Source organism: Pristiophorus japonicus, chromosome 4 (genome assembly GCF_044704955.1).
Source record: "Pristiophorus japonicus isolate sPriJap1 chromosome 4, sPriJap1.hap1, whole genome shotgun sequence".
NCBI lineage: Eukaryota > Metazoa > Chordata > Chondrichthyes > Pristiophoridae > Pristiophorus > Pristiophorus japonicus.
In genome coordinates this window covers 82713475-82730647 of record NC_091980.1, presented here as the reverse complement: position 1 = coordinate 82730647, position 17173 = coordinate 82713475, and the positions used below count along the sequence as shown (strand labels likewise).

The window sequence follows — 17173 nt, the reverse complement described above, 5'->3', positions numbered from 1 at the left end:
ATCTTTGTGTTGGATTCTTATTCTCGTCGCCAGTTATTGTGTTCCTAACACAGATGAGGCGGCACACAGGGAGGTTAAAGTAACAGTGACTTCAGTCTTTAATAAGACACTCCAGAGTCAGGAACAGGCCTTAGAGGCGGCTTATATACAGTGCTCCCAAGGGATGCTGGGATCCCTTGGGACTTCAGGGGATGAGCTCCCTGGTGGCGGAACATGGGAGTGCATGCTTTACAGATACACAATTACCTTGTATTTTTACTTTGTATGGGCTTAATTTTCCCCAGTGATTTGCGCTGTTTTTTTTGTCCGTGCTGCTTTTTTTGGCCTAAATTAAAAAATCCAATTTTTACCAATTTTTAGGTTCATTTTTTTTTTTTTGCGTCATAAGGGGCATAACCTGATGTTTACGCCAGTTTTTCACATTTATGCAAGTTTGGCCAACTTACATTTCTTCTGGGACGGCGTATGTGACCACTCCCAAAAAACCTTTTGGGCACTTAAGAAAAACCAGCGCACATCAAAAAATTGGTGCAGAAAGATACCATTGTTTTGGAGGGAGTCAAGAATGCATTAAATATGCATCATGAAGCTTAATTTTTTCCAATTTAAAATGCAGAAAATGGAAGTTGAGTGCAATTCTTTAATTTTTTTTCCCATAGCACCACGCCAGCACCGAACATCTCCAAACCGGGCTCGAGGGTTGGTGCATCGGCCGGCAGAACCGGTTCCTCGCCTGGTCACAGGGGCTTGGAGCTCAGCTTAAAAAGAAGCCTGTGGGGCCGGGGGGCGGGGGGGGGAATGCACGGTGGAAGCCAAACTGAAGGGATGAGAACCCTTACACTATGCAGCAGCATCAAATGAAGCCCGGGGGTAGAGCGGGGGCTATAGGTGGGTGTTTCCCGATCAAACAAGCCTATTGCGCATGCCCAGACCTGTGTGTCGTCCATACTAGGGCATCAACCTTGAGGAGTGAGACAATAAAGAAACTTGTCCTGCTCTTTTGAGCTTCATGCAAAGGTACAATTTAATCATGGGGGCAATACTGACAATGCCATACTTCATGCAAGCCTTTTGCCTGATGGTGCTGTGGAGGAGACAATAGATTTGACGTCATCGCATGAGGAACCTCGGAGCACATAGGATGTGGGCAGGAGGCCTTAACCACGTCAGGTATATCGAGTCCGGTGTTCATATCTGCACCTGAGTGATGCAGATTGTGTGAGAAGGCTGCGTTTCCACAAAGAAGTTGTAACCGAGATCTGTGAGTTAGTAAAAGCAAAGCTGCAACCTAGAATTGTCAGGAGAACTGTTTTGTCAGTTCAAGTCAAGGTTACAGCTGCACTTTCATTCAATGCATCTGGATCATTTCAGGCCACAACTGGGGATGTGTGCACCATTTCTCAACATGCAACACATATCTGCATTTGGCAGGTGACTGCTGCACTATATGCCCGGAGTAATGACTGCATAAAGTTCCCCATGACCGCCCAGGCAATGCATGACAGGACTGTGGGCTTCTCCAGGAATATACCCACATTGGTTGTACCCACATCGTCGTGCACCTTTGGAGGATTCCAAGATCCACAGGAACAGAAAAGGCTTCCACTCTGTTAATGTGCAGCTCATGTGTGACGACATGCATTGCATCATGTCAGTCGATGCAAGATACCCTGGGAACACGCATGATGCGTTCATCCTACGCGAGAGCGCTATATCTGCCATGTTTCAGCAGCAGCCAGAAGGGCAGACCTGGCTGCTGGGAGACAAAGGGTACGGCCTCGCCACCTGGCTCATGCTGCCCCCTACGTGTAGGCCGGATGGAAACTGACCAGGAATACAACATGTCGCACACTGCGACATGCAGCATAATAGAGAGGACCATTGGCATCTTGAAAAAGTGTTTCCAATGCCTGGACCATTCTGGAGGCTACTTGCAATACTCCCCTGAGATTGTCGGTCAGTTCACTGTTGTGTGCTGCATGCTGTATAACTTAGCCATCATGATGCAGCAGCAGCTGGTAGGAGAAGGTAGGTGAGACTGGCTGATGATGAGGAGAAAGATGCAGATGACGAGGAGGAGGAGGAGAAGGAAGCCATTCAACTACCTGAACCCAGAGCACAACGGTGGAGGAGGGCGGGCCATCGTGCCTCTTTAACAATTACTCGAGCCTTGCACCAGCAGCTCATCGGTGAACGCTTTGCTGCCTGAAGGCTCAGCGGCAACTATTCCAAATGGACCATGTTTACTGTATGGATCATTTCTGTAATGTTGTGTTTTGTTAATGCAACAAGTAATGGAAATGATTCAGTTATAATTTAAAATATATTTTATTCAAAAGTTTAACAAACACTTGTTTGTACTTAACTTAACTTTAATAAAAATATTCTTATATCAAACTTTAAAGTTTTCAGATCACTTACAAACTTAAAGAGCGCTTACAAACTTTTAAACTTGAAAATTTACATAACTTACAAAAAACTTTTAATTTGAGAAGTTACAACAGTAACAACAACAACAACAGCAAAGAAAGGCTGCACCCATCTCTCCTCCACCTTATTCTAAGGCCGCCCGCTACACTTGATCTTGTTGACTCCACCCCTGCCCACAGGCAGTGGCGCATCATTTCTTGGGTTGTTACCAAGCTTATTCTTTCAAGCATCTCGGGTAATGGCACCTTGATGGGGGTGGCAGGGGTGGGGAGGGTGCAGGCGGTAATGTGGAAGGCCTGGCTTGGGCCTCTTCAAAGGCTGGTCTGGGGATTGGAGAGGGAGTGGCAGTTGATTCTGTCAATGAGCACGGAGTCTGGGCGTGTTCCCTTATTGCAGCAACTAATTCTGACAGGCCCTCCCTCATGTGCCCTGACATTGTCTCAACTGCCTCCAACATTCCCTCCCTTATGTTCGCCGACAGTGTCTCAGCTACCTGTGACAATCCCTCCCTGATGTTGACCAACAGTGTGTTAACTACCTGCGACATTCCCTCCTTCATGTGCACTGACATTGTATCAATTGTCTGAGACATTCCGTCCCCCATGTTCCCGGACAGTGTTCCCATTTCTCGTGAGAGTGTTGTTACTTCACCCAACAGTCCAGATACCTCATCAGCCACCCCATTGATGGTGTCCAGGAGTGATCATGTAAGGTCAATCCTCTCTTCTTTCGAGGTCTCCTTCCCCTCTCACTCTGGGTGTGGCTTGTTGCATCCCACTGGGATCCACAACCTTGGACAGTGGGGCCCTGGGTATGCCTTGCTGCATCTCACTGGGACCCGCAGCCTCGGATGGTGGAGACCTGGGTGTGCCTCAACCCCACTGGAATCCCCAGCCTTGGACTGTGGGAAATGATGGAATGTTCCACCAACACTCGGACCACTCAGGAAAGGGCTTGGCACATCAATGGGTGGCACTTGCACCTCCTCCAGAGTGAGTACAACAGTGGGGGCTTCATCCATCACCTCCCCCTCCCCTTCCCCCTCACCCCCATGCTCTTGGTCTGGAAGGTGGGATTGGAAGATGTTCTCCTCTTCAGGCTCGTCTGTATCTAAATCTTCTTCTGCATCGGCTTCAGTCTTGTCAGGGTTGGCCTCAAGTTCTGCAAAATATAACAGAAAAGAACAGAGGCAGAATGCCTGCTGAGTGCTCTCCCACATTGTGGATTTTTCTATGATAAATAATGTGCAACATTTAAAATGATTTTTTCTTCACACAAATTAATGTAAATACTAATTTATGGTAAAGTGCCACATAATAGACGTTAGCAAAATTGAAACCCATGGGATTAAAGGGGTAGTGGCAGCGTGAATACAACATTTTCTAAGGGATGGAAAGCATAGTGGTGAACAGTTGTTTTCAAACTGGAGAGACATATACAGTGGTGTCCCCCAGGGATCAGTATTGGAACCAGTGCTCTTTTTGATATATATTAATGACCTGCACTTGGGTATAAAGTTAATAATGGAATCCTTACCAAAGATATAATAGAAAAACATCGAGAAACTGAAAATATATTAAAAAGTTGTCACCACAGACTTCAAAAGCAAAGGTCAATCTTGACCAACCTTATTGAATTCTTTGAAGAAGTAACAGTCGGGGTATATAATGGTATTGTTGTAGTCATAATATATTTGGATTTTCAAAAGGCCTTTAATAAGGTACCGCATAGAAGACTCATGACTGAAGTCAGAACATGTGGCGTCCAGGGACAATTAACAGAATGGCTGGCTACAAAATAGAAAACAGGGAGTAGGCATTAAAGGTAATTATTCAGACTGGCAAGAGCTGGAAAGTGGTGTTCCACCAGGATCGGTACTGGAACCACAGTAGTTCAACATTACATAAACAATTTGGACTCGGGAATTGGAACTACAATTTCAAAATTGCAGACAACACCAAATTGGGGTGTAGTTAAAACAAAGGAGTACTATGACAAAATACAGGAAGCTATTAATAAACTTACAGAATGAGCGTGGAATTGGAAAATTAACTTCAATATAGATAAGTGTGAGGTGGTATATTTTGGAAGGAAGAATAAGGAGGCCACATACTCTGTGGAAAATAAGTGTCTAAATGGGGTAGAGGAACAGAGAGATCTGGGAGTACAAATACATAAATCACTAAACGGAGTGGCACAGGTTAATAAGATCAGAACTAGAGACCATAAATATAAGACAGTCACTAATAAATCCAATAGGGAATTCAGGAGAAACTTCTTTAGCCACAGCATGGTTAGAATGTGGAACTCGCTACCACAAGGAGTAGTTGAGGCGACTAGCATAGATGCATTTAAGGGGAAGCTAGATAAACACATGAGGAGAAAAAGGAATAGAAGGGTATGTTGATAGGGTTAGATGAAGAAGGGTTAGGGGAGGCTCATGTGGAGCACAAAACAACGACATGAACCTGTTGGGCCAAGTAGCCAATTTCTGTGCTGTAAATACTATGTAATTCTATGCAATAAATCTTTATAAATTACTTGTTTGGCCTCAGCTGGAGTATCGTATCTAATTCTGGGCTCCATACTTTAGGAAATATGTCAAGGCCTATGCGAGGGTGCAGAGGAGATTTACTAAAATGCTACCAGGGATGAGGGACTTCAGTTATTTGGAGAGAGTAGAGAAACTGGGATTGTTCTCCTTTTAGTAGAAAAAAATCAAGAGGTGATTTAATAAAGAATTATGAAGAGTAAGTAAGGAGAAGCTGTTTCCACTGGCAGGAGGGTCGGTAACCAAAGGACAGAGATTTAAAGTAATTGGCAAAAGAGCTAAAGGAGATGAGGAGAATTTTTTACAGAGTCAGTTATAATGCAGTGCTTGAAAGGGCAGAGGAAGCAGATTCAATAGTAACTTTCAAATGAGAATTGGATATATACTTGAAAAAGAAAAATTTGCAGGGTTTTGGGTAAAGAGCAAGAGAATGTGACTAATTGGATAGCTCTTTCAAAGAGCTGGCATAGGCACGATGGGCCAAACGGTCTCCTTCTGTTCTGTATCATTCTACGATTCTGTAATATATCTATGTACATACATAAAATCATTGATTTTTCATATTGTATAAATGACCAAGCTCTGTCTTACACTTTTTTTTATGTGTTTAAGTAATCACCTGAATTTTTTTAGCAATATCCTTGCTCCTTTTTTACATTTCTAATTCTTCGACTGTTCTGTTGCTGGGACCCTCTGTAAAATGGTCTTTGTTAATTCAGGTTTTTTCACCTCACTTGAATCTCTGCTGATCTGCACTATGAGTGTGATGTGCATAAACAATAATTAAATTGCATTCTTTTTATTCAAAATGATTATAGAATGTCTTACTATTTTCTATATAAAGAAATTATGCAAGATTTTCCTTCAGTTGGATTTGAGTTTTCAAAAGCAATGCCTGCTTTGAGTTTGATCCATCCAGCTAACTCAACAACAACTTGTACTTATATGGCACCTTTAACGTAGTAAAACATCCCAAGGCGCTTCACAGGAGTATTACACGACACAAAATTTGACACCGAGCCACATAAGGAGAAATTAGGAGAGATGACCAAAAGCTTGGTCAAAGAGGTAGGTTTTAGGGAGCATCTTAAAGGAGGAAAGAGAGGGAGAAAGGCGGAGGGGTTTAGGCAGGGAGTTCCAGAGTTTAGGGCCTAGGCAACTGAAGTCACGGCCGCCAATGGTTGATTATAATCAGGGTTGCTCAAGAGGGCAGAATTAAAGGAGCGCAGACATCTCGTGGGGTTGTGGGGCTGGAGGAGATTACAGAGATACGGATGGGTGAGGGGCCATGGAAGGATTTGAAAACAAGGATGAGAATTTTAAAATTGAGTCACTGCTTAACCGGGAGCCAACTCGTCAAAATGGGCCTGCTGTAATCCCCTGCCATGAAGATTTTGCTTGTTCTAAATCTCAACCCACAACTTCAGATCACTTCTGTACAACACAGCTGGAGAATCCGATGCCTTGGCGCAGATGCAGGTGGAGAGGCCATGGAGCAGGGAGCTAGTTCAAGAGCCAAATTACCATTCTGGATCATTCTAGACCACTGGATCCAGTAGACAAGAAACACAGCAAGCTGCTGAGTGGAGAAGTGCCGAAACAATTTGTGACCACGCATTTTGTTCTATTATGTCCTGTTCCCCTTCCCAATTCTTATTTGAATATGTTTCTTCATGTTACATTTTCCCTTTCAGATTGATGCACACAAAAATATTTCACTGCAATCCATTATCTTTCCTTCCATTGTTCTTCTGTTTTTGGCTTTCCTTTTAATTTATGTAGAAGTTTCCCTTTTTTCCCATTTATTGACATATTAAATAAAATGTTTTGTTCACATATCATTTTGTTAGATATATGCCTCATGTGAAATAGTGAATGTGCAAAGATTTCCCCAGGTGCAGAACTGCATATACTGTAGATGGAACCCCCCAATGGACTTGTGCCTGGGACTGCAGTGGGCCAGGAACAGGGAGGCCATTCGGCTTCGGATTGCAGCGGGCATGAGCGCTGATTTCCTTAAGTTAAGGTAGGCTTTTTTACAACAGTACCTAAGGTCTCTCTGCACTGTTTTGAAAAAATCGATGTTGGGGAAACTGGCATAAATGGCCAGAAATGGCACAGAATTCCTTTTAAATACAGCCCAGCGCCAAAATATCTGGCGCCAAAAAATCTGGCGCTGACAGTCGGAGCCGGCGTCAAAACTTAGTGGAAAATTTCAAAATACCGATTACTCAAAAAAAATCGCTGGGCGCCAAAAAAACGGCGTCCAATGATGCCTCCTTTGTTATGTTCAGAATAACTCCACAAGACTGCCGTAAGCTCAAACTGTTGTGACCTTGGTCTCTTTAATGTAACTCCAGAGTGAGAAAGCAGCATGGTATACTGCCTTTTATACCCGCTTGCCTGGGGTGTACAGGTGACCCTTGTGTCTCCCACAGGTGCACCCCCTGGTGGCAAGTCTTATACACTGATAAAGTTTACATACATAACACCCTTGACTTCATTTTGGGAAGCTACAGCCTCCAATGCTACATCAAGCTTGGGTGTCACATTATTGTGGTAGCTTAGTTTGGAACTGGGGCTGAGGGAAGCATGACGAGCCCAGATTCAAACAGGGATATTAGAAAACACCAGGAGGTGAGAATGAGATTAGAAGTTTAAAAGGCAGAGAGCAACAGCAGCAAGGAGTAATGTAGGGAACGAGAGACTGGCATTAGGTAGGCATTAACTTGAGACTTGGGAACGATGGGAACTAAGATTGAGGCTGGGAAATAATGTCATGCTATTCATGTGGCAGAGTGTTCCAGCTCACTCTGACCACTAGCTGTTTCACTCATCGTATGCCCTATAAATTTGGTTGTGCAGCGCCCATTTTTCGGGAGCTAACTGATCTGATAAGCTGCAAATATGGCAGGCAAAAAGAACACGCACATTTCTAGCTGCTGGAAGTGTGCCGCCTGCCACATTGGGAAATGAAAAAGAGTTGTCGTGCAGAACCACATACCTTAAACAAGCATTAGGCCCTTTACATATTCAAATAAGTGGCCTAACACCTGTTTGAAGCACCTACTACAAGGTTGGTTTACCTTGAGGCTGAACCAGATCTTGGGACGACCTGCTACCAAAAAGTTAAGGTTTTGAATTTGACTTGCCTGAATGTGGAGCTGGGGTGGAGTCCAGATTGAAAGAACGCAGGCTGTTGCCCCTCCTCCCTTGATTACCACCGCTATCCTTGACCCTGCCCTTCTACCTCCTCTCAACTGACTCTTACTTAAAGGGTTGCTGCGACGTAAGTAGCAGCCTGATCTTTGTTTACTATTTATCTCTTTGCGCCACACTGGCTTGATGTTAATGAGCCCTGAGGCCCAATATCGGTGGCGCCTTGGCCATCACCATTCAGGCACAAGAATCGTACGTAACCTGCGCCCTCCCCATGTGCTCAAGAATGGGCACGCCAGAATTTCTACCCCTATATGTTTTAAAACCTGGGGGTCTTGGATCTGAGGCTCTCAACTAAATCATTTAGGGGTGAATAGGAAACAAAGGCAAAAAACATCCTAACTGGTTTATGTACTCCAAGACCTGGATGTAATTAGCTCGGTAATTATATTTCACAAAAGCTACAGAGTCGCTAGTTTTATAAAACCAGTATACAATGTTCGGCTGGATGCTGTTTTTAGGAATCAAATTTGGTTGAACTTTGAAAGGTTGGATCAAAGTAATCTGAAAATTCAAAACCAACATTATTTAGTCAAACCCCTTAAATTATTATATTAGTGCTGTTCTGTTTTGCAAGTTGTGTGACGTGACCTGCATATTTATAAGCTCACAGTGCGACACGGTTATTTAAATTGAAATCTAAGCAGCCATTATTGATACAGAAAATCTGCATGGAGCACGGTAAAGACGTGTGAAGGAAGATGTTTTCAAAATTTCTCTTTTCAATTATAGTTTATGTACAGTGGGTGGAAGAAATATCCAGGCTATTTCTCTTTGAAGTAGATGTAATCTGTGCCATTAAGAATCCTTCAATAATAGCGCCACGTATGTAGCACTTAGCAACCATAATGTCATTTTAACTCCCATTAATTTGCTTGCAGTATTCAGCTCCTATTTTTTTATCTTTGTTTGAGCACATGGTAAACAGCTGCCTTGGAAAAAAAGTGACCATAATTCCTGAGTGAAGAATATGAAAACATTCACTTTTACAAATAGCAAATTGGTATGAATGCATACAGTATTTATATGAAGTCCTCAATCCAGCCCTTAAGGAATAGCATACTCTTAAAAACATTTGCAACCTTTAGCATCTACCATCACAGTGGGATGCAAAAAGTTAAATTAGACTTTGATTCAAGTGACATCTGTATTCCACGTTATAATTACCACTTGACTAGACCAGCGCATCGCTTTCAAGCACTTTGTATACTAGCCAATGCTATAGTTAAAGAGGTGCACCTGCCTCTTATGATCAAAGCTATTTTTCAAGATTATCAAAGTCACTTTAAATTGGGTACTTGGGTTTGATCCAGCCCAGCTTGATTGAATCAGAGTATCCTGCTTGCTACATTTCGTAGAGGGTTTACGTAAAGTGTGCCTTTCAGTCTCAACCAAGTGGGCATGGGTCAATTAACCATCATTAGTGGTGAATAGTGGGTAATAGTGATGTCCACCTGAGAGCTAACAGGACCTTGGTTTAGGCATGAATGTCGGCCTAGATTCCTGGAGGAGGGCTTGAACCCAGAACCCTCTTATGTAAAGGAGAGAGTGCCACTACTGAGTTTTAAATGGAAGAATATTTAAGGTCACGCGCAGTTATATGATTACATTATCTCATCACCAGCCACATGTGATGCCCCACCATTAACATTTTATTTCAAAATGACATTTAAAAAAAAAATCATAAAATCTTGTGTTGCAATCCATATGTTGCCAGCTGCAGTGTAAACCTGCTCACGTGCCTGACATGGCAATTTCTATGTGGACTTTTTAGTGCATCCATGCCAGGAAGCTCAAACACATTTATTGTAAGCTCGTGATGAATCAAGACTCCATCGTATTGTAATAAATACTGGACACCTAATTTCCCTGCAATAATTTGCCGCCCACACCAAAAGCTCCTTTTAATACTGTACGCACATCATATTGAAGCTCTCTCAGCTGCCCATCAGTCACAGAAAAATAAAAGAGTAGCACTTCAAAAACTACTGCATTTCAAAAAATAAATGAACTGGGTTTCTGTCAATGCTCGTCAGCAATGTTACTGATGAAGGCATGGAAATTTTTTGATAAAACGACATGCAGCTCGTGCTCCTATAGCAGACTTTTGATTAACGTGACACAATAGGGCAATAACAGTGAGGGATTTCAATTATCCTAATAATAACTGGGATACTATTATTGTAAAAGATACAGTGGACACAGAATTTGTAAATTTCATTCTGGAGAACTTTTTAGCCAATAATGGCAAGCCCAACATGGGGGGGTGGGGTGGGGGAGGGGGTGAGTGGGGGGGGGGATGGAGGGTGGATGCGGGGGGCAGTTCTGGACTTAGTTTTAGGGAATGAAGCTGGGCAGGTGGAAAGAGTATCAGTGGGAGAGCATTTCTGTGGTCGTGATCATAATTCAGTTAGTTTTAGCATAATTATGGATAAGGACAAAGATAAAACAGGAATAAAGGTTCTAAATTGGGGAAGGCTAATTTTACTAAGTTCAGAAGTGATTTAGCAAAAATGGACCGGAGACAGCTATTGAAGGTAAATCAGTATCAGAGCAGTGGGAGGCATTCAAGAGAGAGATACATGGAGTTAACATAGAAACATAGAAAATAGGTGCAGGAGTAGGCCATTCGGCCCTTTGAGCCTGCACCACCATTCAATATGATCATGGCTGATCATGCAACTTCAGTACCCCATTCCTGCTTTCTCTCCATGCCCCTTGATCCCTTTAGCCATAAGTGCCATACCTAACTCCCTTTTGAAAATATCTAACGAACTGGCCTCAAAAACTTTCTGTGGTAGAGAATTCCACAGGTTCAAAATTCTCTGAGTGAAGAAGTTTCTCCTCATCTCAGTCCTAAATGGCGTACCTCTTATCCTTAGCCTTTGACACCTGGTTCTGGACTTCCCCAACATGGGAACATTCTTCCTGCATCTAACCTGTCCAATCCCATCGGAATTTTATATCTTTCTATGAGATCCCCTCTCATTCTTCTAAATTCCAATGAATACAATCCTAGTCGAGCTAATCTTTCTTCATATGTCAGTCCTGCCATCCCGAGAATCAGTCTTGTGAACCTTCGCTGCACTCCCTCAATAGCAAGAATGTCCATCCTCAGATTAGGAGAACAAAACTGCACACAATACTCAAGGTGTGGTCTCACCAAGGCCCTGTACAACCACAGTAAGACGTCCTTACTTCTATACTCAAATCCCCTCGCTATGAAGGCCAGCATGCCATTTGCTTTCTTTACTGCCTGCTGTACCTGCATGCCTACCTTTAATGACTGATGTATCATGATACCCAGGTCTCGTTGCACCTCCCCTTTTCCTAATCTGTCACCATTCAGATAATAATCTGCCTTCCTGTTTTTGCCACCAAAGTGGATAACCTTACATTTATCCACATTATACTGCATCTGCCATGCATTTGCCCATTCACCTAACCTGTCCAAGTCCCCCTGCAGCCTCCTAGCATCCTCCTCGCAGCTCGCACTGCCATCCAGCTTAGTGTCATCTACAAACTTGGAGATATTATGTTAAATTCCTTCATCTAAATCATTAATGTATATTGTAAATAGTTGGAGTTCCAGCACTGAGCCCTGCAGCACCCCACTCGTCACTGCCTGACATTCTGAAAAAGACCCATTTATTCCCACTCTTTGCTTGCTGTTTGCCAACCAGTTCTTTATCCACATCAATACATTACCCCCAATACCATGTGCCTTAATTTTGCACACTAATCTCTTGTGTGGGACCTTGTCAAAAGCCTTTTGAAAGTCCAAATACACCACATCCACTGGTTCTCCCTTATCCACTCTACTAGTTACATCCTCAAAAAACTCTAGAAGATTTGTCAAGCATGATTTCCCTTTCATAAATCCATGCTGACTTGGATCGATCCTGTCACTGCTTTCCAAATCCGCTACTATTACATCTTTAATAATTGATTCCACCACCGATGTCAGGCTAACCGGTCTATAATTCCCTGTTTTCTCTCTCCCTCCTTTTTTAAAAAGTGGGGTTACATTAGCTACTCTCCAATCCATAGGAACTGAACCAGAGTCCATGGAATGTTGGAAAATGACCACCAATGCATCCAGTATTTCTAGGGCCACTTCCTTAAGTACTTTGGGATGTAGACTATCAGGTCCTGGGGATTTATCGGCCTTCAGTCCCCACCATTTCCTGACTAATAAGAATTTCCCTCAGTTCCCCAGAATAAACATGTCCCCACGAAGAAAAAGAGTAGAACTGCCAAATGTAGAGCTCCCCGGATGACAAGGTGCATACACGATAAGACAAGGCAAAAAAAGGGAAGCTTATATCAGATATCAAGAGCACAATACTGCAGAAAGCCGAGAAGAGTATAGAAAGTGTAGGGTTGAAATTAAGAAGGAAATTAGGAAAGCAAAGAGAGGGCATGACAAAATACTGGCAAATAGAATCAAAGAAAACCCAAAGATGTTTTACAATTACATAAAGCGTTAGAGGATAACTAAGGAAAGAGTAGGGCGTATTGGGACCAAAATGGTGATCTGTGTGTGGAGGCGGAGAATGTGGGTAAGGTACTTGATGAATATTTTGCGGCTATCTTCACAAAAGAGGGGGACGATGCCGACATTGCAGTTAAGGAGGAAGAGAGTGAAATATTGGATGGGTAAACATAAAGTATTAAGGGGTTTAGCATTTTTTAGATTAGATAAATCGCTAAGACTGGATGAAATATATTCTAGGCTATTAAAGGTAGCAAGGATGGAATTTGCGGAAGCTCTGACCATCATTTTCCAATCCTACCTGGCTACAAGAGTGGTGCCAGAAGATTGAAGAACTTCTAACATTGTACCATTGTTTAAAAAGTGAAGAAGGGATAAACCGAGTAATTGCAGGCCAGTTAGTTTAACCTCGGTGGTGGGCAAATTATTGGAATCAATTCTGAGGGACAGTATAAACCTTCATTTAGAAAGACACAGATTAATCAAAGACAGTCAGCATGGATTTGTTAAGGGAAGGTCGTGTCTGACGAACTTGATTGAATTTTTTGAGTTCATAACAAGGAAGATCGATGAGGGAAGTGCCTTTGATGTAGACTACATGGCTTTTAGGAAAGCTTTTGACCAGGTCCCATATGGCAGGCCGATCAAAAAAGTAAAAGCCAATGGGATCCAAAATTGTCTCAGTGGCAGGAACCAAAGGGTAATGGTTGCCAGGTGTTTTTTTGTGACTGGAAAGCTGTTTCCAGTGGGGGTCCACAGGGCTCAGTACTCGGTCCTTTGTTTTTTGTAGTATATATGATAAAGAACTTTGCAGATGATACAAAAATTGGCCGTGTGATATCGAGGAGTGGTGTGATATTCTGGATGAAATAAATATAGTGAGAGAGGAAGTATTAAGGGGTTTAGCAGCTTTGAAAGTAGATAAGTCCTCAGGTCTGGATGAAATGTATCCCAGGCTGTTGAGCGAAATAAAAGATAAAATAGCAGAGGCCTTGACCATCATTTTCCAGTCCTCTTTGGATCTGGGCATGGTGCCGGAGGATTGGAGGACTGCTAATGTAGTACCCTTGTTTAAGAAGGGAGAAAGGGATAGGCTGAGTAATTACAGGCCTGTAAGCCTAACCTCAGTGGTGGGAAAAATTATTGGAAACAATTCTGAAAGACAGGATAAATCTACATTTGGAAAGGCAAGGATTAATTAGGGACAGGCAGCATGGATTTGTGAAGTGAAGATTGTGTTTGACTAACCTGATTGAATTTTTTGAGGAGATAACCAAGAGGGTCGATGAGGGTAGTACGTACAATGTAGTATATATGGACTTTAGCAAGGCTTTTGATAAGGTCCCACATGGTAGACTGGTCAAGAAGGTTAAAGCCCATGGCATCCAGGGCAAAGTGGCAAGTTGGGTCCAAAATTGGCTTGGAGGTAGGAAGCAAAGGGTAATGATTGATGGATATTTTTGTGACTGGAAGAATGTTTCCAGTGGGGTTCCACAGGGCTCAGTACTGGGTCCCTTGCTTTTTCTGGTATATATCAATGATTTAGATTTGAATATAGGGAGTATGATTAAGAAGTTTGCAGACAACATTAAAATTGTCTGTGTGGTTGATAATGAAGAGGAAAGGCAAGGGCTGCAGGAGGATTTCAATCTACTGGTCGGGTGGGCAGAGCAGTGGCAAATGGAATTTAATTCAGAGAAGTGTGAGATGATGCACTTTGGGAGGGCTAATAAGGATTGGGTATACACATTAAGCAGTAGGCCACTTAATAGTGTAAATAAACAAAGGGACCTTGGAGTGCTTGTCCACAGATCCCTGAAAGTAGCAGACCAGGCAGATAAGGTGTTTAAGAAGGCATACGGAATGCTTGCCTTTATTGGCTGAGGCATGGAATATAAGAGCAGGGAGGTTATGCTTAAATTGTATAATACTTTGGTTAGGCCACAGCTGAAGTACTGCGTGCAGTTCTGGTCGCTGTATTATAGGAAGGACATGATTGCACTAGAGAGGGTGCAGAGGAGATTTAATAGGATGCTGCCTGGAATGGAGAATCTTAATTATGAGGACAGATTGGATAGGCTGGGTTTGTTCTCATTGGAACAGAGGAGGTTGAGAGGAGTCCTCATTGAGGTATACAAAATATTGAGGAGCCTGGACATAGTGGATAGTAAGGGCCTATTTCCTTTGGTGGAAGGGAATATTACAAGGAGGCATAGATTTACGATGGTTGGTGGAAGGTTTAGAGGGGATTTGAGGGATGGCTTCTTTGCACAGAGGGTTGTGGGGATCTGGAACTCACTGCCTGGAAGAGTGGTGGATGCAGAAATCCTCATCACTTTTAAGAGATGGTTGGATGGGCACTTAAAGTGCAGTAACCTGCAGGGATACGGACCCAGAGCTGATAACTGGGATTAGACTGGATGACCTTTTGTTGGATGGCGCAGATATAATGGTAAGTACTGCAGGGAATCGAATACGGCCAGGGTGATCTCCTGGACTAGTTTTGATCGCCTGGATGGGTTGGAGAGGAATTTTCTTAGATTTTTTTCTCCCAAAATTGGCCTGAGTTTTTATCTGGTTTTTGCCTCTCCCAGGAGATCACATAGTTCCAGTTGGGGTGGAGGTAGAATGTTTCAATATAAGGGGTGTTGCAGTTGCGTGAGGCGGACTGGTTGGGCTGGGTGCTCTTTGCCTTTCCGTCATTGTTCATAGGTTTATATGTAACCTTTAGGGCTGCTGACCAAGGGCTGTGTGGCTCTTTGTTGGCCGGCGTGGGCACGATGGGCCGAAATGGCCTCCTTCTGTCCTGCAAATTTCTATGTTTCTATGTTTCTATATTTCTATGTGATTGACAGTGAGTCGGAAAGCTTTAAACTGCAGGAAGATATCGATGAACTGATCAGTTGGGCAGAAAAGTGGAAAATTGAATTCAATCTGGAAAAGTGTGAGGTAATGCATTTGGGGAGGGGCAACAAGGCAAGGGAATACACAATAAATGGGAGGATACTGAGAGGTGTGGAGGAACAGAGAACCTTGGAGTGTATGTCCACAATTCCTTAAAAGTAGCAGGATAGGTCGATAAGGTAGGTAAAAAGACATACGGAATGCTTTCCTTTACTAGCCGAGGCATACAACACTAATTAGGCCACAGCTTGAGTACTGCGTATAGTTCTGGTCACCACATTACAGGAAAGACGTGACTGCAATAGAGAGGATGCAAAGAAGATTTATGAGGATGTTGCTAGGACTAGAAAATTTTAGCTGTAAAGAAAGTTTGAAAAGATTGGTTGGGGTTGTTTTTTTGGAATAGAGGAGGCTGTGGGGAGATTTAATTGAGGTGTATAAAATTATGCGGGGCCGAGATAGAGTGGATAGGATGGACTTATTTCCCTTAGTGTCAGCTGTAGCTCAGTGGATAGCACTCTTGCTTCTGAGTCAAAAGGTTGTGGGTTCAAGTCCCACTGCAGGGCTTGAGCACATAAAATTGAGGCTGACACCCCAGTGCAGTGCTGAGGGAGTGCTGCACTGTTGGAGGTGCTGTCTTTCAGATGAGACGTTGAACTGAGGCCCCGTCTGCTTTCTCAAGTGGACATAAAAGATCCCATGGCATTATTTCGAAGAAGAGCAGGGCAGTTATCCCCAATGTCCTGGCCAATATTTATCTCTCAATCAACATCACAAAAACAGATTATCTGGTCATTATTACATTGCTGTTTGTGGGAGCATGCTGTGTGCAAATTGGCTGCCATGTTTCCTACATTCCAACAGTGACTACACTCCAAAAGTACTTCATTGGCTGTAAAGCACATTGAGACGTCCGGTGGTCATGAAAGGCGCTATATAAATCTAAGTCTTTCTTTCTTTAAAGCGCTTTGCGATATCCGGTGATCATGAAAGGCGCTATATAAGTCTTTCTTTCTTCTTAGCAGAGGGATCAATAACCAGGGGGCATAGATTTAAAGTAGTTGGTAGAAGAATTAGAGGGAAGATGAGGAAAAACAATTCACCCAGAAGGTGGTGGTGGTCTAGAACACACTGCCTGAAAGGGTTGGAGAGGCAGAAACCCTCATTATATTTAAAAAGTACTTGGATGTGCACTTAAAGAGCCATGACCTACAAGGCCATGGACCTAGTGCTGGAAGGTGGGATTAGGCTGGGTAGCTCTTATCGACCAACACGGATACGATGGGCCGAATGGTCTCCTTCTGTGTCATAATTTTCTATGATTTTCGAAGATGATCGACACAATTCTTGCCTCACATGGCTTTCAGAGGTCTGACCATTCCTGAAAACAGTAAGCATAACAATTAGGTTTAAGTGCTGTATACACGATAACAAAGAGAAGGCAATCATTTTAAGTCTGTAATCTAACTTTTCCGTTCAAGTGACCTTCATAAAGGCTTGACACAGTTTACGATGACAACTGAATTTCTCAATTAGGTTATGGCCTACAAATTATTCTCTGCTGCACACACTGT

General features: G+C 42.9%; 1 long non-coding RNA gene across 2 annotated transcripts in view; it reads right to left on the bottom strand.

Annotated features, from left to right (window-relative positions):
* LOC139262099 (uncharacterized) overlaps window positions 1-16934 on the bottom strand; it is an 80695-nt gene extending 63761 nt beyond the window's left edge. For both annotated transcript variants that reach the window (XR_011592891.1, XR_011592892.1), the window contains exon 1: window positions 16703-16934. This is a non-coding gene — a long non-coding RNA (uncharacterized lncRNA). The remainder of the gene's footprint in view (window positions 1-16702) is intronic.
* Between the last annotated feature and the right edge of the window lie 239 nt (window positions 16935-17173).